Source organism: Petaurus breviceps, unplaced genomic scaffold (genome assembly GCF_028583685.1).
Source record: "Petaurus breviceps papuanus isolate PSGF00001 unplaced genomic scaffold, PetGlider_PUasm1.0 90823, whole genome shotgun sequence".
Classification (NCBI taxonomy): Eukaryota; Metazoa; Chordata; class Mammalia; order Diprotodontia; family Petauridae; genus Petaurus; species Petaurus breviceps.
Window position 1 is genome coordinate 5,055,763 of NW_027187352.1, and position 25,082 is coordinate 5,080,844.

The window sequence follows — 25,082 nt, forward strand, 5'->3', positions numbered from 1 at the left end:
TCCTTCCTTCCTTCCTTCCTTCCTTCCTTCCTTCCTTCCTTCCTTCCTTCCTTCCTTCCTTCCTTCCTTCCTTCCTTCCTTCCTTCCTTCCCTCCCTCCTTCCTTCCTAAAATATTTTTTTTGGCTAAATTTGAGTCCCAAACTGTTTCCCTCCCTCTCTCCCAAACCTGCACTAGAGAAGGCCAACATCTGCCACAGATATACATGTGAAAATATATGATACATAATCATGGCACAATGTAATGGAAATGCAGGTTTGAGGATCTTCCCTGCCCCTAGGCTAAAGTGCACCTGGAGTCTGGGGTGGGAGGCTTGTTTTTCAGTGGATACTTTTTGATTGGCCAGTGGGTCCAAAAGTTTGTTACATTCTCTGAGCCAGGAGAAGGCTATATAAGCCCTGATGTATAGCTTTGTTTTGGGACTCACTTTGAGAAATGTTCTGTGATTTGATCTGAATTCTGGGAAGCCATTGTTGAGAGTCCCCTGGCTTTGAAAAACCCAGAATGTGGAAACCCAGATGTTGACTGGGTATGGATGTAATGGTTGGACAGTTTGGAAATCTGTCTACTTGATGTTTCTGTCTTGATAATTATGCCTGTATACTTTGAGGTTCGGGGTGCTGACCTTTTCTCCTGAACAAGGTAAACGATATATGTCTGACTGATTAAAGTAAGCTTGTTAACCCATTTTGAGTTGCTTTCCTTTAACAAAGCAGATCCAAGAACCTGTATGGGCAGCAAACCCCGAGGACGTGCTTGGGGTGCTTGCTGCTACACACCCTTTCTAAACAGCATCCACTGCAGCCTGCTGCATGCATATGCTGACTCAACAAGCACTTATTAAGTGCTCATTGTGTGCCAGGAACTGTGCTAAATGTTGGCAATACTTACTAGATGTGTGACTTTTGGCAAGTTATTTAACAGCTCTGGTTTTCTCATCTGTAAAATGGGGATAATAATAGCACTGACTTCATAGGATTGTGAGGATCAAATGAAATAACATATAGAAAGTGCTTTGCAAACCTTAGTTATATAATAATAATACCAATAATGTATATTTATTGTTATGACTTTTATATGATATTTTGCAATTTACAGAGCACTTTCCTAAGAACAGCTTCATGCCCGGGATACCACACGTAGTATTTATCTCCATTTAAAGATGGACAAACTGAAGCTGGGGTTCAGGAGATTAAATAACTTGAATCGAGTCTCATGCAACTATCAAATTGTGGAGCCAGGATCTGAACCCAAGCTTTAGGACTCCAGGGTCATGACTTCTCCCACTGCACTATGCTTCCAGTGCACAGTAAACACGGCTGCAGTTGGAGGAAGTCTTGCATACATAGTTAAGTCGACAAGCATTTGTTGAGTACCAGATGCCCAGCACTGTACTAAGCCGATCACAAAAGTCACAGAATATCTGACCATAGAAGGAACCTTAGAACAAAGAACACAGGATGCCAGAGTCGAGAATGGCTTTAGACATTCAAATTCCATTTGAGAAAATAGTAAACTGAGGCCCAGGAAGTGACATGTACATGTTCTGCTGACAGTAGGTCAGTAACATTTCTTCTGTTTAAGGCTGTAGCCATTTTGATGACAATCACTAAATAAATCACAATCCTAAGTAACTGAGGTAAGGGGACCACTGGCCCAAGTCTCCAAGTTTTGGTCATCAACAATGAGCAAGCAAAGGACCTTCTCTCTTGACAACTCTTTCACACCCCTCCCCTCCACCATTCAGAGCCTTCTGAGCCCATACTGGTCTGATCTGCCTCAGCCAGACATACTCTACATTGACCCCAACACCATGACGTTATTCTGGTCCTCTTCAACATGAAGGACAAACGACAACCACTCTAATGCTGCCCCCAAACTGGACAGCTCTCTGACCCCGTGGGACATACCTTAGGCCAGCTGGTCTCTGAGTGTTGCCTTACACTCTTCCCTGTGCCTAGAATGTCTTCCTTCCCTTTCTTTGCCCATTCCTCACTGTCCTTCAATCCTCAACATCAATACTTCCTCAACTTTAACTCAGTTTGGCATTTATTACATAACTTCTATGTTTAAGACCCTCTTCTGGTGCTACACCTTTCTAATCAAACCCAAAGTTCACAGGTTCAAAGATTTAGAGATGAACTACAGAAACCAACCTTCCCATTTTAGAGATGGAGAAGGTTGAGGCTGAGGTTAAGAGACTTGCCCAGGGTCATACAGTGAGGAAGCTGCAGAAGCTGGTCTGGAATTGAGGTTTTTCTGACCAGACCAGCATCCCATTCACCACACTACCTCTGGCTTATAAGAATCTTCTTCTTCAGATCTCTCCTTGTACTTTGCTTCCACCTTTCTTATGTACTCATCTATTAAGGGGTATGACATATAATTGTGTTCAATTACTAAAATGTGAACCAAAAAGAGAGATGCCTCATCTCAAATCTGCACCTCTCCTGCCAATGCTTTGCACTGAACCCTTATTGATGGCTGTAGTTTATTCAGTGGCATCACAACATGGCTTATCTGGAAATGGTACCAGCTATGCTGAAAAAGCCCAGACAAGTCACAAGAAGGGCAAAAGCTGAGGGAGGAGATCCTCTGGCAGTCTAGAGGAGAGCTAGCTATGGAGGAAAGAGCTAAAGAGGAAATAATTCTTCACCTTTTCCCTTGCACCTCTTTTGAGATTCAGGCTGGCTAGCTTGCTATTTAAAGGCCACCAGCAATGTGGCTGATCCTTCAATCATCCAAGGTTACTATGATGGCATGGTAGATAGAGTACTGAACTTGGGGTCAGAAAGGACCAAAGCTTAATCCTGTCTCAGATACTGGCTAGCTGTGTGATGTTGGCAAGTCACTTTTGTCTCATCTGCAAAATGGGGATAATAACAGCATCTATCTCACAGGGTTGTTGTGAGAATCAAATAAGATAACATCTATGAGGTACTCTGCAAACCTTAGAACCCTATATAAATGCTAGTTATTATTATCTAATGAATACCCCTCATATAATTCTATCAAGTTTGAACGAGGAAATTATTCATGTACCCTAAAAGGTTTACCTTAAATGGTTGTTTTCTACTTTCTTTTTAAAGGTCCTAATGGGTCACTCTCAGCTTTGTACCCTATACAATATGCAAAAAAGTCACTTGGGGTGTGAGCCCTTCAAAGTTTCAGACCTTGGTTGTTATTGTTGACTTGTTTCAGTAAGGTCCGACTCTTTGTGACCTCATTTAGGGTTTTCTTGGCAAAGATACTAGAGTGGTTTGCCATGTCTTTTTCCAGCTCATTTTATAGATTAAGAAACTGAGAAGTGACTTGCCCAGGTCACACAGTTAGTAAATGTTTGAGGCTGAATTGAACTCAGGTCCTCCTAACTCCGCTCAGCCCTCTAACCACCCACTGCACCACCTAGCTGACAAAAAAGACAGTCATACAATCACACAATCCCAGAGCTGGAAGGGACCTCAAGGGCCATATAATACAACCCATACTTCACCCCACAAGCTACTTATTTTTAACACATGTCTTTTGAGAATTTTGCCTTCAATCATGAGCTGACATCACTTCTGTCCTTGATGTTTTCAGTGTCTTGCATGTAACTTCAAAATCCTTAGTACTGGACTCTGACTGACTGCAATATAACTGAATTGCTATAGGGGAGCTAATAAATGAAAAAGGATCAGCTCATTATCTGCTAACATCAAACAAAGATAATAAAGTACCCCCTCCCTAACTGAGTAGTCAAATGCTCATTAGTCACTTTGCTCGGCCCAGCTAGTCAAACCTTTCTGAGGGAGAAAATAATTCCAGCTTCCAGTGAAGGTTTCGCTTGGGCATCTGGAGGCATCCAGAGCTGAATAGGGCCCCTCATGCATAAGAAAACTGATTTTGATTAAAGGCCAAAGGTACCACTTAACAGCTTGCTTATTGTAATATATTTAGGATACATGAGTAGCTAACATAGATACCTCTTTGCCATGTGCAAAATCCTTCACATACATTCTTCCATTTGATTTTCACATACAGCCTTGTGAGGCATATATACTGCAAATACTGTTCTCCCCATTTTATACATGAGGAAAATTAGGCTTATTGTGATTAAGTGCCTTGCCCAAACTCATACAGTTATTAGAGCAACAAGATGATGGGGAGGAGGGAGAAATGAATGGAAAATGTGAATTGCTATCATGATGATGCATTCTTTTCCCTGAAATTAAGGAAGAGGGAAGGGGTAGTTAAGTGGATAGAATGCCAGGCTTGAAGTTAGGAAGACTGATCTTCCTGAGTTTAAATCTGGCCTCAGATACTTACTAGCTATGTGATCCTGGGCAAGTCACTTAACCATGTTTGCCTCAGTTTCCTCATCTGTAAAATGAGCAGGAGAAAGAAATGGCAAACCACTGCAGTATCTTTGCCAAAAAAACCCCAAATGGGGTCATGAAGAGTTGGAATGGCTTAAACAACTGAAAAACAACAGAAAGGGGAGAGGGGATGGTAAATCTGATTTTTAAAATGCAATAGCAGGTGTTTCAAAAGGAAATAAGTGTTTTTTTTAATAAAACAACAAAACCCCCCCAAAGAAACAAAAAGGTAGTAAAGATTGTGTTTAATTATAGGATTTTTATTTCTGTACCATTTTTTTAATATAGGAACGACTGGTTCTTTATCAGGGATGAAAAAACAAGGGCTAGCAGAAATGTATTTGCTTGGAGTCTTTCAGGTTGAATCCAAAAGGGCTTAAACTGAAAAAGAACAGAGGAATTTCTCACATACCAAACTAGACACCATAAAGCAGGGGTCCTTAACCTGAGGGTCTAAGAACCTGTTTAAATGTTTTTCATATTTGTATTTTTTTTTTGCTTTTTTGGAGGGCAGTTGGGGTTAAGTGACTTGCCTGAGGTCACACACATATTTGTATTTTAAGATAATTGGTTTCCTTTGTAACTTATGTATTTTATTTTGTGCATTTAAAATCACTATTCTGAGAAAAGGTCCGTAGGTTTCACCATGGCTCAGAGAAATGTTTAAGAACTCATACCATAGAGTGTAGCTATAATACAGATTTTCATAGGACATGGAATCCAACAGAGAAACCAACAATAAAAATAATAGTCTTACATGGCATTACAGAATTCACAAAGTATGGTTACTCAGTAAGGTAAGCGGTTACTGTACATCCTAATGTGAGGAGGCATATTTTTGAAATCCTTGTTCTAGCCATCACTGAAGGTGGGAACAAAAGGATACATAAAAAGAAGATAAGGTGGTAAGGCAGCATTGGGAAAATTAAAAACTAGACAGTTATCCTGTCTGCATAGCGGAGGTTAGGGGCACAACAGCCCCATGATATGGAAAATCCACATAAAATTTTTTGACCCTTCCTTCGTACCAGAGAAGGAATCTAAATTATTATGGTATTCAAAGATAAAAATATGATGATATTATATAATACTATACATAATGTTATGCATTTCTGAGTTTCTAAACTTTTTCTGTGTCATCTATTGGCTTTCATGTGTCATCTGCAGCTTCTGCAAGACTTCCCCAAAATTCCCATTTAATTTCTTATGCTGATCCACAATATTTTGAAACCATGATGGGGAAAGTTGTGATGTGGAAGGGATAACTGCTTTGAGTAAATCTGTAATGGAGAAGAGGGAAGAGGGCATATTCTGACATCCCCAAAGCAGAATTCCTCTTTCCCCCCAAAATCCACCCTTCTATCAAACTTATCTATTTTTTTCTTTCTCTTTTTTTCCATATTTTCTTCTTTTTTATTAAATTATTTATTTTTAGTCTTCAACATTCACTTCTATAAGTTTTAAAATTTCTCCCTCTCCCTCCCCAAGATGCCTTGCAATCTGATATGGGTTCTACACATACATTCCTATTAAACACATTTTCACATTAGTCATGTTGTATAGAAGAATTATAATGAATGGGAAAAACCATGAGAGAGAAAAAAAATCAAACGAAAAAGAAAATAGTCTGCTTCATTCTGCATTCTGACTCCATAGTTCTTTTTCTGGATGTGGTTGGCATTTTCCATCATGTGTCCTTTGGAATTGTTTTAGGTCCTTGCATTGCTGAGAAGGGCTAAAGTCTATCAAAATCAGTCCTCACACACTGTGGCTGTTACTGTGTACAGTGTTCTCTTGGTTCTGTTCTCCTCACTCAGCATCAGTTCATATAAGTCTTTCTAGGTTTCTCTGAAGTCTGCCTGCTCATCATTTCTTATAGCACAATAGTATTTCATTACATTCATATACCACAACTTGTTTAGCCATTCCCCAGTTGATGGGCATCCCCTTGATTTCTAGTTCTTGGCACCCACAAAAAGAGCTGCTATAAATATTTTTGTACATGTGGGTTTTTTTTCCCATTTTTTTTATATCTTTGGGATACAGACCTGGAAGTGGTATTGCTGGGTCAGAGTATGCACATTTTTATAGCCCTTTGGGCATAGTTCCAAATTGCTCTCCAGAATGTTTGGATAAGTTCACAGCTCCACCAACAATGAATTAGTGTTCCAAACTTCCCTATTTCTGTTAAGGGCACCACCATTCTTCCCATTTCTCACGTTCATATACCTGATGTTAATCTTCAACTTTTCAATTCCACTGTCTCACATATCCAATCAATTGCTAGATCTTACCATTTCACCATACCTCTCAATTTCCTTTCTATTCTCACAGTCCCCATCTTAGTTCAGGCCCTCATCACCTCTCATTTGGATTATTATAATAGTCTCCTAATTGGTTTTCATGCCTTTAAGTTCTTTTGTTTGGTATTTTTTTAATTATTTTTTTTAGTTAGCAAAAAAATTTCCTCTTTCTTATCTTCCTCTTCAATCTCCCCCATTGAGCTAGGAAAAATATCTCTATTACAAATGTATAGTTAAGCTAACCATGTTAGCCAGGTTTTCAAAATTTTCATTTTGTACCCTGAGTCCTTCACCTCTGTTTCATCATGAGTCTTCTGGAATAATGGTTGTCAATTGTGTTGATCAGAGTTCCTTCAAAGTTATTGTCGTTGTAACATTGTTGTCATTGTATAAATTGTTCTCATGGTTATGCTTCCCATTCTTCTTTTAAGATCACTAAGATATAACAGACTTGTCTAATTTAGATTCTCTCTATGACCCCTGATAATGATAGGGTTCAGAGGAGACACATGTATCATCTCTCCATACTAGAATGTAAACACTTTATACTTGTTTAGATTCTTATGTTTGTTCACATGTTTACCTTTTTTATTAAACAGTTTCTCTTGACTTCTGTGTTTGCACTTCAAAGTTTCTGTGCAGCTCTAGTTGGAATGCTTTGAAGTTCTCTATTTCATTAAAGATTAATTTTTTTCCTCTTGTAGGATTATACTCAGTTTTGCTAGGCAAATTATTCTTGGTTGTAAGCCCATTTTCTGTGCCTTCTGGAATGCTGTATTCCAAATTTCTCCCCTTCTTTATAGCTGTGGCTGCCAAATCTTGTGTGAGCCTGATTGCAGCTCCTCAGTATTTGAATTTTTTCTTTCTGGAAGTTTGCAGTGTTTTTTTCTTTGAACTATAAAATCTGGATTTTATCTATAATGGTCCAGAGAGTTTTTATTTTCAAGTTTATTTCAGTAGGTAACCAATGATTTTTAAAATTTTTACTTTGCCCTCTACTTCTAAGATCTGGACAGATTTTTTTTAAAAGCTTGAAACATGACATATAGCTCTTTTTGGGGGAGGGAAAGGGGGAGTCATATTTTAGTTGGCTCAATGATTCTTAAGTTATCTTTCCTCACTCTGCCCAAAGGGCTATAAGAATTTGCATACCCTTTGAACCAGCAATACCACTTCTAGGGCTATATTCCAAAGAGATCATACAAGTAGGAAAAGGACCCACATGTACAAAATTATTTATAGCAGCTCTTTTTGTGGTGGCCAAGAACTGAAAATCAAGAAGATGCCCATGAATTGGGGAACGCCTAAACACGTTGTGGTATATGAATGTAATGGAAAACTACTGTACTATAAGAAATGATGAACAGGAAAATTTCAGAGAAACCTAGAAAGACTTATATGAACTGATGCTGAGTGAGGGGAGCAGAACCAGGAGAAAATTGTGCACAGTAACAGCTACAGTGTGGGAGGACTTATTTTGATAGACTTAGCCCTTCTCAGCAATGCAAGGACCTAAAACAATTCCAAAGGACACATGATGGAAAATGCCAGTCACATCGAGAGAAAGAACTATGGAGTCAGAATGCAGGAGAAAGCAGACAATTTTCTTTTTTGTTTTATTTTGTTTTCTCTCTCATGGTTTTTCCCATTCATTATAATTCTTCTACACAACATGACTAAGGCAAAAATGTGTTTAACAGGAATGCATATGTAGAACTCATATCAGATTGCAAGCCATCATCATAGGGAGAGAGGGGAGAGGGAGAAAATTTAGAACTTATGGAAGTGAATGTTGAAAACTAAAAATAAGTAATGTGATAAAATTTTTTAAAAAAGTTATTTTCCTTGATCTGTCTTCATAGGTCAGCTGTTTTTACTGTAAGATATCATACATTTTCTTCTACCTTTTTTTGGTCTTTTGACTTCATTTCACTATTTCTTCATGTCTCATAGAGTCATTGGCTTTTATTTGGTCCATTAATTTTCAGGGAATTTTTTGCTTGGGCAGTTTTGTACCTCTGGTGCCAAGATGTTAATTCCCTTTCAAATTCTTTCTTCTTTTCCCTCTAGTGCTTTCATTTTATTAATAAATATGTCTTTAGCTACTTAAAAAAACCTCTTGCCTGACCTGGAGATCAAATCCCGGGCTCAGACACTTAGCACCCACCCAGAAACACCTGGCCGTGTAACCTTGAGCAAGTTACTTAACCCCAATTGCTTAGGGGCGGCCAGGTGGCTCAGCAAGTAAGAGCACCGACTCCAGCGTTGGGACAACCTGGAGATCGAATCCCGGGCTCAGACACTTAGCACCACACCCAGAAATAATAATTGGCTGTGTAACCTTGAGCAAGTTACTTAACCCTGATTGCTTAAAAAAAAAAAAAAAACCTCTTGCTTCATCTCTTCTAGGAATTCTAGTTGAATTTGTGCCCAACTTTTGTTTTCCTTTGAGGCTTTGCTTGTAAATGTTTTGGAGACATTTTCTTCTTTTGGGTTTGTATCTTGAGAGCCCCTGTCACTCTAAGAGCTTTTAATGATGGGATCCTTTTTTGTTTGCTCATTCTTCCAGCCTACTTCTTCATTTCATATGCCATATAAGAGTCTGGCATGCTTTTGGAGGAAATGTCTGGTCCTGCTGCTTCTTTCTTGGGGTATGGAGTGTTATGGTATTTCAGAATCCTAGAGAACACTGCAGTTGGGGACTTGAAAGCTTTCAGTGTTCCAAAAGTACTCTTATCTAGGGCAAAATCTGATAGTATTCCTCCTGGTCTGAGTGCTGCAAGTTCCTGACCTGGTTTGGGTTCTGAGCAATACACCCATGGGATTGCCCTATTTGGAATTCCGGTAGACTGCTGCTGGACATAGGCATTATCAGCCAGCTGGAAAATTCTGCTAGTTCAGAAAAACAGAATGGTAGGCTTTCATTTACACCAGGACTCCTGACCTTGTTATTCCATCACAGGCTTTAGACTGGGCTGGAAGTTAGAAATAAGAACTCACTCCATTACTCTGCTCTGAGCCACATAGCTGTTGCTTACTTCCGAACTTGCTCCTTGCTCAGTAAACTGCCTGTATGTAGCCCATGACCATTCTTCACCCCGGAACACCACCCCCTAGGTTCAGGACCCCTCCTTGGTCCACCTTGAACCTGTGACCTGGAACTGAGAGATGAACAACAGAGTTGCCAGTTGGCATCTGCTCCCACACCCTACACATGTTTAGACCCCTTTATGTTGGATCAGAGACCTCTTCTTGCTTTGTGTAGCCTCTCCCTGATCTAGAAGGTTCTACATAGCATACTCCTGGCTAGACCCCTACCCCCATTGTCTATCTCCCTGGGCTAGAAAAAATGTGTCACTGATTTTTTTTAGTTGATAATTATGATTTTTATTGTTGTTGCTAACAATAATACTAATCGGGATTTGGTCTGGTGCATTTTCCTGATCTGAGCTCATTATGCTTCTTTTTTGTTACTCCGCTGTTTTGGCTCTGCATTCTTTAGCATTTAAAACCCTTCACAACCTGGCCCCCGTCAATATCCATCCACCCCCACCTGACACTTTTTCTCTACTCCCCTCCCCACACTCTACCGTCTAACCAAGCTGACTTTCTCTTTTTCCTCACTAACTCCATCTCCTCTCTCAGTGCTCAGTGCGCCTTCCTTCTTCACATTTGTCTCAGAGAATCCCTTGTTCCTTTATGATTTAGCTGAAGGATGATCTTCTCCAGGGGACCTTTCCTGATTTCAATTGCCAATGCCCTCTGGCCATATCTTGTACCTAAGTCCACTGCATTAATTTTATGTATTTTTGTGTGCATAAATATATTATGGTATTATGGTTTCCTGATACTATAATATTATAGATATCTATGTTCAATAATATTTACTTATGTATATCTTATGTATCCTGATAAAACGTAAGCTCCTTCTGAGTAGACTCACGAAATCACAAATTTAGGGCTGTGTAGAGATTTTTTCACTTTTTTGTTTTGTATCCTCAGTGCTTAATACAGCACCTGACACATAACCAGAACTTTAAAAATGCATATTTATTGATTGACAAACATCTTAGATTTTAGGAAAGCAGATTTGAAAGGGTTTTGAGCAGAGGTTTTTAACATCTTTTGTGTCACAAACTCCTTTGGCAATCTGTTCAAGCCTATGGACCCCTCATCAGAATATTTTAAAATGCATACAATAAAATACATGGGATTTATATTGAAATACAATTATAAAAATATATAAAATAGGAGAGGATTCTGGGAAGATGGAGGAATAGGTAAGAAAATTCCAAACTCTTAAGATTTTCCCCCACAAAAGAGATAAAATAGTACCTTAGGGCGAACAAAGTACAGGTAAAAATAAATAAAAATAGGGGCACAACAGGAGTTTTCCTGGGACAATTTGAGAAAATCAGAAGAAAAATCCTAGGATGAGGTTTGGTCCCTGTGAAGAGTAAACACCTCCAGGGTAGGGTTTGCTTTAACAAGTGTCAAGCCCTAGGGTTGGTTTGAGGCTGCTTTGGCCCCTGCTTTGGAACTTTTACCCCCAGGATAGAGAGGGGAGTTGGGTGGCTGAGCTGGGGAAGATAGAGGGAACCTCTGCTGATAAGGAACGACAGACCGAGGTGTGCCATGAAGAAGGGCAGGGGCAAGAAGGAGCCAACACACACCCAGTGAGTGCAGAAGCAGTGGGATGGAATGCCCCTGGCTGTGGGCACTTACAGGAGATTGGAAGTTTGTCTTTGGATCCAGCCTAGAGGGAAGCACTGAAGATCTGGGGCAAGAGGCACCATCCCCTATACCCCAGGACTAGAGGTGATTACAAAAATTAAGCTATTACCACAAAAAATGCACAGGCAAAGGAATAAGAATACAACCATAGAAAGCTATTATGGGAAGAGATGAATGGGGTTCATCTTCAGAGGAGGACATTGAAATAAAGAAATCCCCAAAGAGTACTGTCAAATTATCACCTGCCCAAAAAGAATTCATGGAAGATCTTAAAAAAAGACTTTAAAAAAACAAATGATAGAGATGGAGGGAAAACTAAAACTAAAATAAAATAAAAATAAAAAGGAATGATCCAAGAAAAACAAGAACTTTATGAAAGGAAAGTCAACCAATTAGAAAAGGAGATTCAGAATCTTAAGGAAGAAAATGACCCTGAAAATTAGAATTGGGCAGGGTGAAGTCAGCAAAATTATAACAGATGAAGAAATAATTAAAATACAAATAATGAAAAAATAGAAGAGAAAGTGAAACATCTTATAAGAAAAATAACAGATCTGGAGAACACATCAAAAAGAGAAAACATAAAAATAATCAAACTAACTGAAAGCTATGATCAAAAAAAGAAGCTTGATACAATAATACAAGAAATAATTCAAGAAAATTGGCCTGAAGCACTAGAACAAGGGGGAAAAATAAAAACAGAAAAAAAACCATTGATCACCACTTAAAAGAGCTCCTATGAGGAAAACTTTTAGAAATATTATAGTCAAATTCTGAAACTCCCAGCTCAAGGATAAAATATTAAAAGCAAGAAGAATAAAATAATTTAAATATGATGGTGCCACAATTAGAATCACACAGGACCTAGCAGTGGAGACATTAAAGGACTGCAGGTCTTGGAACACAATATATTGAAGAGCAAAAAAATTGGGGCCCTGGAAGAAAATATCATACCTAGGAAAATTAAGCATAATCCTGAATGAAAAAAAATGGACATCTGATCAACTGCCAGGCTTTTAAGACTTTGTTAAAAATAAAAAAACAAACCTGAACTTAATAGAAGATTTGACATACAAGAGCCAAGAGAAACATAAGGTATATACCAAAGACTGATTACAAGGGATTCAATAAGGACATACTGTTTATTTTTTATATATGCAAAATGCAAATCTTATGTCTAAGATTCTTGTTAATAATTGGGTACTCATTGGAAAGATTGGGATAAACCTGAGTATGATATGGATTTAAAAAGTAAAACCATTTAGGAACAGCTTAAAAGAGTAATTATTTTATATAAATTAGGTGCAAGAGGAAGAATCAATACAGAGGAATTAGATGGGGGAGGAGGGCTGGTAGTTCTGGTAACCTACTTTCATGGGGAATGGGTTTAAGGGGGAACAATACATATATAGTTAGAAGGGTATAAAAGTCCTCAAAATTTAGAAGAAATAAAATGGTAGTGGGATAAGGAAGGGGAGAGGACAAGGGAGTGATCTCTAGAAGGGAGGGTGAAGGAATAGGTTATAGGAATGGGTGTTTAGGCTTATGGGAATGAGAGGACAGGGGAGGGATCCTTGGAGGGGGATAGGCAGGTAATAGGAGGCTAAGGTAGTGTGTAGAAGTAAAGTAGAGGAGGAAGGAGGGATAGGAAATGAGATATGCACAAACATAAAAACAAAGATTTTTATGTAGACTGTGTTTGGAAAAGTGTATGTCTATATATGTATATATATATGTATATGTGTATGTATATATCTATAGCTATAGAGAAATATATCTGCCTTGGGTGGGGTGAGGGAAAAAAAAGAACAAAATAAAAAAGTGCACAGCAGAGAACAAAAGAAAACTTACAAGGAAGCAAAGAAAAGATGGACAGCTCTCAACACAACGTGTAGTATATATCATACGGGCTTTCTTGAAATGAAAGTTTATCGTTGCATATTTTGAATCCTTTCTTATGCTCTGCTATGCACATGGCATGCTTTTTTCTTTCTTATTTTCTATTTGTTCCAATATTTAAGTTTATGAAACATTTTTGTTTCTTTTCTCTATTCTGTATTTGTGTTCCGGTGTTTGAGTCTAAAATAAAATAAAAAATAAAAACAATTTATGGTAAAAGGAGATACTAAATTTTAGTTAGGGGGTAGGGAAAAAATATAAAATGTACATTCACAGACCCCAGGTTAAGAACTTCTGGCTTAGAGAAAGGATAGGTAGGATTCCATGACTCTCAAGAATAAAATATTGAAGAATCAGAGAAAGAAAGCCAATGAGCAGGAAAAGTGGGAGTTGTCAAAGGAGACAGGTGTAGAATTCACTGATCGATTTAGATTTATCTGAGAGGCATAAAGAAGGAGGGAGGAGAATTGTTGATAACTAGAAAAACATGTCAGTATGTTAAAAGCATAGTGACAGTTCAGAATGAGCCGAGGTTGGTAAGGAAAGTCATGGGTAATAAAATGTGTGGTTGAGTTTTTTTTAAGTCATATTAGGAAAAAGAGGAGGAAAGGAGTTAAATTTAGATTAAAAAAGGGATATTACTGCTGCTGGAAGTTAATGGGAACGTGATAATGGAGGACAGAGATAAGACACTGTAGCCCACTTCATAATTTTCTTCTTCTCTTCTTGTTTTTAATATTAATATAATATTAAGAAAAATGATCTTTGGATTGCAAAGGCTAGAAGAAAAGTGGCTAATGGAGAGCTGATCCTCAAGATATTTCAGGAGATTATAAGAAAGCACCTAGCTATTCTTGATGGATAGAAGTCTCCAGACCTGGAAAAACTACATCCTTGGGTACTGAGAGAACTGGCAGATGTGATTGTTGTGTGACTGGCAGTGATCTTTAAAAGACAGTAAAGATCTACATAGGACTGGAGAAGGGCCATTGGGCTCAATCAGTCAGAAAGCACTTATTAAGCCCCAACTATGTGCTAAGCACTGAGGAGCCAAAAAAAATTCAAAAAGACAATCCCTGTCCTCAAGTATGGACAGCTAGATGGCACAGTGGATAGAGTACTAGGCTGAGAAATAGGAAGACCTGAGTTTAAATCTAGCCTCAGACACTAGTTTTGTGACCCTGGTTAAGTCACTTAACCCTTAGTTTCCTCATCTGTAAAATGAGCTAGAGAAGGAAATGGCAAACCACTCCAGTATCTTTGCTAAGAAAACCACAAATAGAATCAGGAAGAGTTGGATATGACTGAAAAATGACAGTCCTCAAATAATTCGCAATCAAATGGCAAAGATAACAAGCAGAAAACAATGTACAAACAAGCTTTATACAGGATAAAATGGAAATAATCTATAGAGGGACAGCACTAGAATTGAAGGAGACTGGGAAGGGCTTGCTGTATAAGAATGATTTAAATTAATTTAATTAATGGAACTTGAAGGATGCTATTCTTGATTTTCAAAAAAGAGGATAAAGTAAGGTCTGTAAACCATAGGACTTCCAATGGGATGAATTTCAAGACTCGGTTTCCTAATACAGCTCAGCAATACCTTTCATGTGTCTTTCATGGGTCGTTTTACTGTCTGAATTTTGATGGCACCATGGAGGAAAGGTTGATTTGGCTAGATGTTCAGGCAGCTAATCTCGTGCTCAGTTATTCAAGGTTGTCAGGCTCTGTAGAGCTCGCTCTTTTTGTCTGTCTGGGAGCTATGCAAGTGGCTGGGCATAAGGAACCACAGAGCATTTTTGAACCGGACAGGGACACGGTCCAACTTATATTTTAAGAATATTAATTTGGCAGATGTGTGAAGGATACATTGGAGAAGGGAGAAACCAGAAAACAGGGAGGCCAGTTAGCACTGCAGTAGTACAGGCAAGAGATGATAAGGGCTTGAATTAAATTGGATTGGATATAGAGGTGAGGATCAAGACCGAGGCTGTGAGTCAGGGTGACTGAATTGAACGGTCGTTCCCTTCAACAGAAATAGGGAGTGAAGACTAGAGAATGAGTGGGTTTGGGAGAAGAGTCAGTACATTCTACTGTGGATATGGTTAAGTTTGGGAAACAGAAATTGATGATTCACTTCCCCAACAAGTTAGTTGACTGAACACACAAAACAAACACAGAAAGAAACACAAAGGAAATTCCAGTTGATATGGTAGGTGGTTAGAGTACTAGCAATGGGATCAGAGTTCAAATCCAGCCTCAGATACTTATTAGCTGTCTGACCCTTAGCAAGTCATTTAACCTCTGTTTGCTTCAGTTTCCTCATCTGTAAGATGAGCTGGAGAAGGAAATGGCAAACCACTCCAGTATCTTTGCCAAGAAAACCCCAAATGGGGTCATGAAGAGTCAGACAAAACTGAACTGACTCAAGAACAAGTGGGAGAAAGTGTCCTGAGCCCCCTTGGTCTGTAAAGACACCTCGGTGCTGAAAGCAGTGCAGACTAGCTAAAGCAATTCTTCTATATGGAGGTGGTTACCTGCCACCCCTCACACTATCACTGTCAGTCCACTAATTTCCAAGACAGGAATCAAGAAAGCAGCACTATAAAGGCTCCAAGGTCTTTAGGCCTTAACCACAGAAATGGAGAAGGAAGGTTTCAGGATTTTTACTTGCACAAGTAACAAATGTCTTCTGAAAACGCAGACTTGACTGAACAGCAGCAGAAAACGCTAACTGCTGATAGAGATGGGATGCTCTGGCTGACTTTAGACTGTATCCTGACATTACCAAATGTGCAGACAGTCCCACAGGAGTGACACCATCTACTCACACATGACATATCCCACAGCGTGGAGAAGGGCAACAACAAATTGCCTTCTAATATTCTAATATATTTTAGTAGGACAAAGAAAAGTGTGTGTGTGTGTGTGAGAGAGAGAGAGACAGACAGACAGACAGACAGACAGAGAGGGAAAGAGAGGGAAAAGAAAAGAGAGAGATGACAGAAAGAGAAGGAGAGAGAGAAGAGAGAGGGGGAGAGACAGAGGGAAAGAGAGAAAGGAGAGAGAGGAGAAAGAGAGGAGAGGGGAGGGGAAGAAGTCTTTTTTTTTTTACCATGCCCAAAAGTATATCAGTTGAAACCTGCTCTGTGTGGGTGCTGGGCTTGGTTGTGAGAGAGGGGAGATTGACAGGACAAAGCCCTCACCCTTGGCAAATTTACAACTCATCGTGAAGTTTGACTTTTGTTAGGTTCCCTAGGAGACAGCTAGAAGGCACCTCCAAGATCATCCAGGTCAGTCTCATTTTACAGATGAGGAAACCGAAGCCCCCAAAGTTCAGTTGACTTTATTTCAACCACTAATCCTGTCTCTGCCATCTTCTGGCCCTGGAAGATCCCTCCACCCCAGCAGCTCACCTCCTAGTGACGAGCTCTCTCTCCCCTCTGAGGAAGATCCAAGTATGGGCTACTGTCATTAATGATTTACTTAAGACTTTCTGATTCAGCAACACTACAAGGCAGATGAGAGCCTGAGGTTATTGCCATTAGAGAGGATGTGTGAACAGCACCAGGATGTGTCCAATAAATAGTTACTCATTTAATTTTCAAGGATTCTGCCCTCAGGCACACTTCAAGTAAGCTAAGGACAGAATTGTTCAATTTCTGAGTCACTGTGAGTGTAAATAAAGGACCACATTTTGCATCAGAGGATCTGGGTTCAAAACCTGACTGCTAGTTACTACTCAATTCATACTGCCCTCTACAAGGCACTCTTCCTCTTTGTATGATGAGCTTCACCAGACCTGGACACTTACAGAAGCAAGTTTTCTGAATCTGGGCAACTAGGTAAAGCATTCATACTGCCAACAAATCTTTTATGTTCATCCTCAGTATGGGAGGATTGATATTTCTATGCTGCTTTAAGGTTTTTCATGCCCATTTCATTCAATAACCTCAATCGAGAGACTATCACTATGGAAACTGAACTCTCCAGGAAACAGTCTGCTGCTGAACCTTGGCAGAGCACTGAGCGGGAGGCAACACTCACATTACCATGGCAGCCTTCCCCTGGTGCCATCCTTAAAAAACAAGTAAAAATATTCATAGCCTTTCTATGACTAGTTTTTCCCCAGCTGCCTCCATATCTCTCCTTCATGTTCATACAGTACGCTTTTTACAAAATACTCATGATAACTCTCTGTGGTAGGTACTATTACCCCCACTTTATAGATGAAGAAACTGAGGCAAACGGGCAAAGTGCCCAAAGTCACACAGGTAGTAATTGTCTGAGACTAGATTTGAACTCAGACCTTCCTAACTCTAGTCCCAGTTCTCTGTCCATCGTGCCAAAGGAAGGGAAGGAGGTTTAACAGATGGAGATGGGGTAAGAACATCCATTCCAAGCCCTGAAAATGACGTGAGAAAATAATGGAAGCTAGAATGCACAGGGTTAGATTATCTAAGCCATGATGTGAAGAATGGATAGGAGACATGTGAGACTGGAGGCACTGATTCCCCTGTCAGGTTGTAAACTCCTTGAAAGCAGGAGCTGTCTTTTGCCTTGTTTTGTATTTCTAGCACTTAGCACAGTGTCTGACACATTTGTTATTGTTCAGTCATAACTCTTTGTGACCACTATGGGTTTGTTTTTGGCAGACATACTCAAGTGGTTTGCCATTTCCTTCTCCAGTTCATTTTACAGATGAGGAAGCTGAGGCAAACAGGGTGAAGTGACTTGCCCAAGGTTACAAAGCTAGTCATTGTCTGAGGCCAGATTTGAACTCAGGTCCTCCTGACTCCAGGTCTAGCACCCTATCCACTGCACCACCCTAGGTGCCCCCATCTGGCACACAGTAGGTCCTTAATAAATGTTTATTGATTATTTTATATTCTAGTATATTTTTACTTATCTCTGTGTACCTTTTCCTCCTACTAGAATATAAGTTATATAAAGGCAAAGACTGTCTTATCCAAACTTTGAAATATCCCCCGGCCCAGTATTCTGCATCAAGAAGGCATTTAATGTTTGTTAAAATTGATTAAATGTGTAGTTGAAGTGAAGAAAAGTTAGAAAGCTATTACAATGGTAGAGGAGAGGGCAGGAGATGAGGGCTGGAACTAGAGTGATTCAGTGGGAGTAAAAAGGAGAGATGGATATGAGTAAAACTATTGTAGAAGGAAGACACCTGCATGTTCGTCAGCCCATGACACAAAGCTGTGTGTGTAACCTATTGAGTTAGCCAGTCAGCATGGAGTGTTTATATAAATGCTGCAGAATGACAGTGAACTGGGCCCAGAAATGAGGAAGAGAAAGAAGGAGGAGGAGGAGATGGAGATTGAGAATTGGGAAATTTCAGCACCTTCAATAATCCATAACTGATAAATTTTTTAAAAATCTATTACTTTGGGGGAGGCTAGGTGGCGCAGTAAGAGTGCCAGATCCACTGGCCCCAGGGTCGGGAGGAGGACCCGGGATCGGTTCTGGCCTCAGATACGTTAACACCCACCCACACACAAAAAACTGGCCGTGTAACCTTGAGCAAGTTACTTAACCCCTTTGTTATCAATATATTTCCAATGATATATAACTGAAAATGACAGTACAATATATAGTCTAATAGAAAGATGTATGGTGGGTGTGGGCAGGCTACAGAATATCATTAACAATGACTTATGAATAGTAAGTGATTATCAGAGACATGTGATCAAAGGAAGGATGGTCTCAGAGATCACAGATAGTTGTTACTGAGGTGAATAATATTTACATCTAGTAATTTATGCTAAATTACAATCTTTTGATGGGATAATAATATTACATTATACCACCTGGGATCATGGGTAGCTAGGTGGCTCAGTGGTGAGTGCTGTGCCTGAGGACCTGAGTTCAAATCTAGCCTCAGACACTTACTAGCTGTGTGACCCTGGGCAAGTTATGTCACCCTATTTGCCTCACTTTCCCCATCTGTAAAATGAGTGGGAGAAGGAAATGGCAAACAACTCCAGTATCTGCGCCAAGAAACCCCACAAGGGGTCATGAAGAGTTGGACACAAGTGAACAATGATGACAACCTGGGACCACAGAGATGGGCTTGGAGATCACCTAGCCAATCTCCCTTATTTTATAGAAGAGGGGTTAAGTGTCTTGCTCCACATTACAGAAGCTACTCCTAGCAAAGCATGCATTTGATATGAAATGCTCTGACTCCAGATGCAATGTTCTTTCAACTACATTGATCAATCAAGAGAAAGTCTATTACTCTGATAGCCATTATTTTTTCTACCTAGCAGGGGGCAATGAATTCCAGATTCATTTATGTTAATTCCTAGTGAAAATAAATTTAAATTCCCTTCTCCGTTGCTCTGGAAGCAAAATTTCTGTCAAAAGTGTTGCTTGACAACTTGAACAGAGTAGAGTTATTATTATCTAGCCTGTTAATTCTCTGTTCCCAAGACAACATGAACCTTCACCAAGGACATATTTAACAGGAGGGCATGCATAACTCTGTTCACCAAAAAGACCTCCAAGAATGCTAGATCCCCCAAACTACCATGTTTTGCCATGAGATTTCTTTTGTTTTTTTTTTGTTCTCTTCTCCATCCAGCATAGACAGCTCAGTGGCACAGTGGATAGGGAGTGTGGCCTGGTGTCAGGAAGACCTGAGTTCAAATCCAGTCTCATACACTTACTAGCTGTGTGACCCTGGGGAAGTCATTTAACCCTGTTTGCCTCAGTTTCCTCATCTGTAAAATGAGCTGGGGAAAGAAATGGCAAACCATTATAGTATCTTTGCCAAGAAAACCCCAAAATGGGCTCACAAAGAGTTGGATATGACTGAAACGACTGGATCTTCCAACACACTGAGATCTATGTCAATACTTATAGTATAAACACCAGTCCATAGGTTCCAGCCTGCCTTTCTTTTATCTCCTACCTAAAGGTTGGGAATCTCCCTAGTGCTAGGGGCAGAAACCATTACCTTTTGGTCCATTGATTACTATTATTACAAATAATAATAACAAATAATATATCACTTCGAGTTTTACAAGGTTTACTTTTAATTACCCCTGTCTCTTTCATTGTGGTAATATGTTACTCCTGAGTCAAAGGCTGAACTAAATTACCTTTGCAGAGCAAGAGTTCTATGATGCATTTGACTCTGCACTGGTCATCCTCCAAGGCACTGGCTAACACCTATGGTCAGCATGTAACTTTCTGTTTCACATTCTACTTCACCTTGACAATCAGAAGACCACTGAATAAAGTAATAATACTTCCCACAATACACTATGCTCTAAGGATGCTTTGAAAAAAAAACTGGAAAGATTTACATGAACTGATGCAAAGTGAAGTGAGCAGAACCAGAAGAACTTTGTACATGGCTACAGCAATATTGTACAATGATCAGCTGTGACTGGTTTAGCTATATGGTGATCTAAGACAATTCCAAAGGACTCATGATAAAATATGCTCTCCATATCTAGAGAAAGAGCTGATGGAATCTGAATGTATATTGAAGACTATTTTTTCCCTTTTTTCATGCTCTTTTGGGGGGGGTTGTTTTCTTTCATAACATGACTAATATGCAAATATATTTTGGATGACTGTACATATATAACCCATATCAAATTGCTTTCCATCTCAGGGACAGGGCAGGGAGGACAGGGAGAGAATTTGGAACTCAAAATTTTTAAATGAATGTTAAACATTGTGTGTTTTTTTTTCATGTAACTGGGAAAATATTTTAAAAATACATCATGCTTGAGCTAAATTGGAATTTTTTCTGCCTAATGAATATGCTTACAACCCTCCAGGCTTCATGCTTTGGTCATGTTTGGAATGTCCTTGCCCTCTTTACTGGTTGAAATACTAACCATTCTCTAAACCCCAATTCAAGTGCTACCTCCTCCATAAAGTCTTCCCTCATCCCCCTTGTTACCGTTTCCTCTGAGACCTCACATAACACACTTTGTTTTATACTTCTTGGATATGCTTAGGTTGTAATACAGTAACATACATATGGTTATTCATACATGAGTCTTATATTTTAGGTTTATCATCACTGAAACAGCATGTGATAGTGGGAGAGGTAGCCTCAGCATCAGAAAGACATGAGTTAAAGGTCTGCTTCTGATGTATATTGGCCATGTGACCATGGGCAAGTAACTTAACCTTTCATTGCCCTCAGGAAACTTTCTAAGACTATAAATTGTCAATCATTAATAAAAGGAATTTCCTCCTCAGGAGTTCTGTACATCTGAGGTGTCAAACTCAGGGCAATGCTCTGAAGCAAATTTAAATATAATTAGGAAATGCTTAACAAAATAAATAAAATTAAAATACAACATAGGTAATGCTAATTTGTGATTTTCTAAGTCAATATGTGCATTGTAAGAATCTATTTCTATTTGAGTTTGACACCATTAACCTATGCCAATAAAATTATAGATAAGAACCAAAAATAAATGATTGTATTCTTGAATGTTAGAAATAGAAAGAATCTTCAAGACTATTTAATCCAACTCTCTCCTGTTATTTGAGGTCCAAGAAGAGTTCCCAAAAGTTAGCAGCAGAGTTGGGTCTCCTAATTCCTATGGAATGTTCTTTCCTCCATGCCATGGAGTAACAGGAAGATTTTGATTCTCTCCTATACTCAAATAGATGTAATCTCATCAATCTGAGAGTTTCTAGGGATTGAGATTGAATTCTCTCGTGGTTTAACATCTGGTATCACTGTTGCCCAAATCTTTCAAATGCATTGACCCAGAGGGTCTATCCAATATGCTGGAGACTTGACTCACTTTCTTATAACATTGCAAGGGTACCAGTGGAGCCCTCTGGCTGTCCACTTTTCCATCTTCTCTTATTGTTTTTTCCCTGGTGACATCTTTTACATTTATTTTTCAAAATTCCTCATTGGTTATGTTACAGCCTGCTCACCTCCACCATACACCTCTCCATTTCTCTTTGTGTCCTATTCATATTTAATTCTTTGAGGATTGTTGAATTTCATGTCTCACTGCTATATAGCGACCCTAGGGTAATGTTGGTATTAAAAGATAGGCCTTTTATCTATCAGGAATTTGAGGTTATCATCATTTCTGATAATTTGGTATAAATTCAAAGAAAGAGTAACTCCCAGATGCTCCAACATTAACCATCAGGTTTACTATTCCTTCTACCATGGCATCCAATTCCTAAACTCCAACAGGGAAGCTACTAACCCCATTACTAGTTAAGACTGGTAGTTTAATCAAAATAATGAGGGCTTTCAGCCAAGCTAGAGTCATAGCACAAAAATATCCAAGAGGGTTTTTGTGAAAGCAATTAATATTTAATGTAAAATGTCTAACCCAATCAATCCTATCTGCATTCTTCAACTTCATATATAATATATAATAGTCATCAGGCTATGTGTCTCAATTACATTACTTGAAAACTAATGCACTTTCAATGGCTTCAACTCTGTCTGACATAAAAAAGAGTGAGGTTTGCTAGTTAAAAATAGAATGGTTTGACTCTATAAGTAGCTAGCTCTCCTACTTGTCAGGGATATTAGAGGGGAGATCTTTGTAAGACATATTACTTCAAGTAAAAATTAATCAAACAGTTCAGTGAATAAAGAAGCAAGAAAAACGTCTATGCACAAATGGGATATACTCTTCCACAAATTACCACACCACTAGTGCAAAGGGGCTCATGAGCCAAGAAGACATATGACTTGTTAACACACATGAAAGAGCACATGCCTGGAATCCATGTGACAGGGTCACAGATGGAGAGGGCACACACATAAGGGACACACGTGTATTGGTCAAGGTGACTCACGTCTCTAATGCTATAGAAATGCTGATGTCTTTTGGTGAATTCATACTACCACATTCTAGGCTTCAAGTCTCTGATCTTCACTTGGGAACTTTGCCTCTGCTCAATACCACAACTCCGCTCTTTTCTGAATATGTTGTCCAGCTTGGACACAGTTTCTCTTTATTACCAGATTCTAGGCTTCATCTCTTCAGCGTCATCTGTTGGCCATTTTAGTGCCCATATTTACAGGTGCAATTACTAGACTGCTTTTCCCTCATAAGGGCAGGCTGATAGCTGATTCTGTTCATAACTACTGTGAACCACCACACTTCAGTAAGGGGCAGTTAGGATGCTCAAACCAAGGTTAACTCCCTTCTTTTGACTGCTTGTATCTGATGCTGATTCAAAGTACACCGCCCCAGACTGTTTCACTTATGGTTAGAAATTTACTTGTAACTTAAGTTTAAGCCCTTATGAGGATCCTATGTTCACAAAATCCATATCCTGGGAGGGGAAATCTGCTAAAGAAAATCTATCAGAGCTGTGTGGAATCTGGAACTATGGAGCCCACCTTGTTCCCCAGAGATTGGCACAGATTGACATTCAAATGAATCTAAGAAAAAACTAAAACTAAGCAAAGAGGTTAAAATCATTGTTCTACACTTTCTTGGTGCACATTTTTGCCTTGATTACAGACATCTGCCTATAACAACAACATAACTGTGGCTTTTGTGCTATACAGTAGTTAATGCAAAATTGTGCTGTCTTCCTTCACAATAAAATAAAATAAAAGGCAGTATGGCATAATATAATATGAGAACTTTTGGAACTGGAAGACCTGGGTTCTGGCTTTGTTAATTCTGTCACTCTGTGCGTGGCATACCATGTCACCTCCCTGAGATTCAGTTTTCTCCACTGTAAGATGTGGCTACTAGTTCTTGGGTAAGTTATTTTACAGGACAGCAAAAGTGACTTGTAAACATTAAGGTAATACAGAAAAGGAGTTATAATAATAATTATTATTATGCTCAGATATATGTCTCTTTATTAGTCACTTTAGCAAAAAGGTAAGGATGATGCTTTGATTAAGGAGATTATGTTTCAGGGAGAACAAAGCTAGAACCACAGAGGTTCTTTTTTGTTAGTTTAATATTTCTTTATAATGTTTCATGTGGAAATTTTTTGGAGGGATTTTACTTCCCTTTCTACCCATTTCTCCCCCCACTGGCACTTCCCCATGCCATGGAAGCAATTCTGAGATCTTGAAGGCTATCCCAGTGAAACAAAAACTCTGGCATCTCCAATAGAGATGGGACATCTTTGTATATAAGTCCAATGACAGACTTACACTGCTAACAAGGCTGGGACTTCAATTGATAAAATCATGGGATCTCAGAATCAGAAGGCACCTCAGAGGACAAGAAGTCCAATCGGTGACTGAATATCAGCCTACACCTCTGAACAACTAAACAACAACCTACAGCCTCTACAACAACCTTGACCAAAGGTCAACCAACCTGAAGCTCATTCTACTTTTGGATAAGCAAAATTTTTCCTCATACCAAATCAGACTGTGTAACTTTTCTCCTTTGAGGGGAACATCTATTCTCTGGAGCCCAACAAAACCAGTTGGCTCCTCCTTCTGGTGAGAGTTTTTCATATACTTGAAAACTTTTCATATCTTGAGTATTGTCTTCTCTAAGATAAAAGTTCCAAGTTCTTCAACAAGTTATCGGTTGTTGTTTTTTATAGCAGGTGTTCATTCTGATTGTGAGTAAAGCCTCCAATGTCACTGCAGGACAGCTTAAATAAATGATTGTGGAAACAGTAACTATATAAAGTTCTATAGAAATGAAAATAAAATTCTGTTCCAAGCATTGGAGCCTAACACATCATATTTCCTTTGATGATCCAAGGGTTTATTGACCTTTACAATGGTTTTCAGACTTCTGAGTTTTCCCACAGGGAACTGAAACTTGTTT

The 25,082-nt window shown here is 39.1% G+C and overlaps 1 protein-coding gene across 2 annotated transcripts in view; it reads right to left on the reverse strand.

The window, feature by feature from the left end:
* The window catches only part of MAP6 (microtubule associated protein 6), a 99,880-nt gene that overhangs the window by 28,818 nt on the left and 45,980 nt on the right, over window positions 1–25,082 (reverse strand). The window lies entirely within an intron of this gene.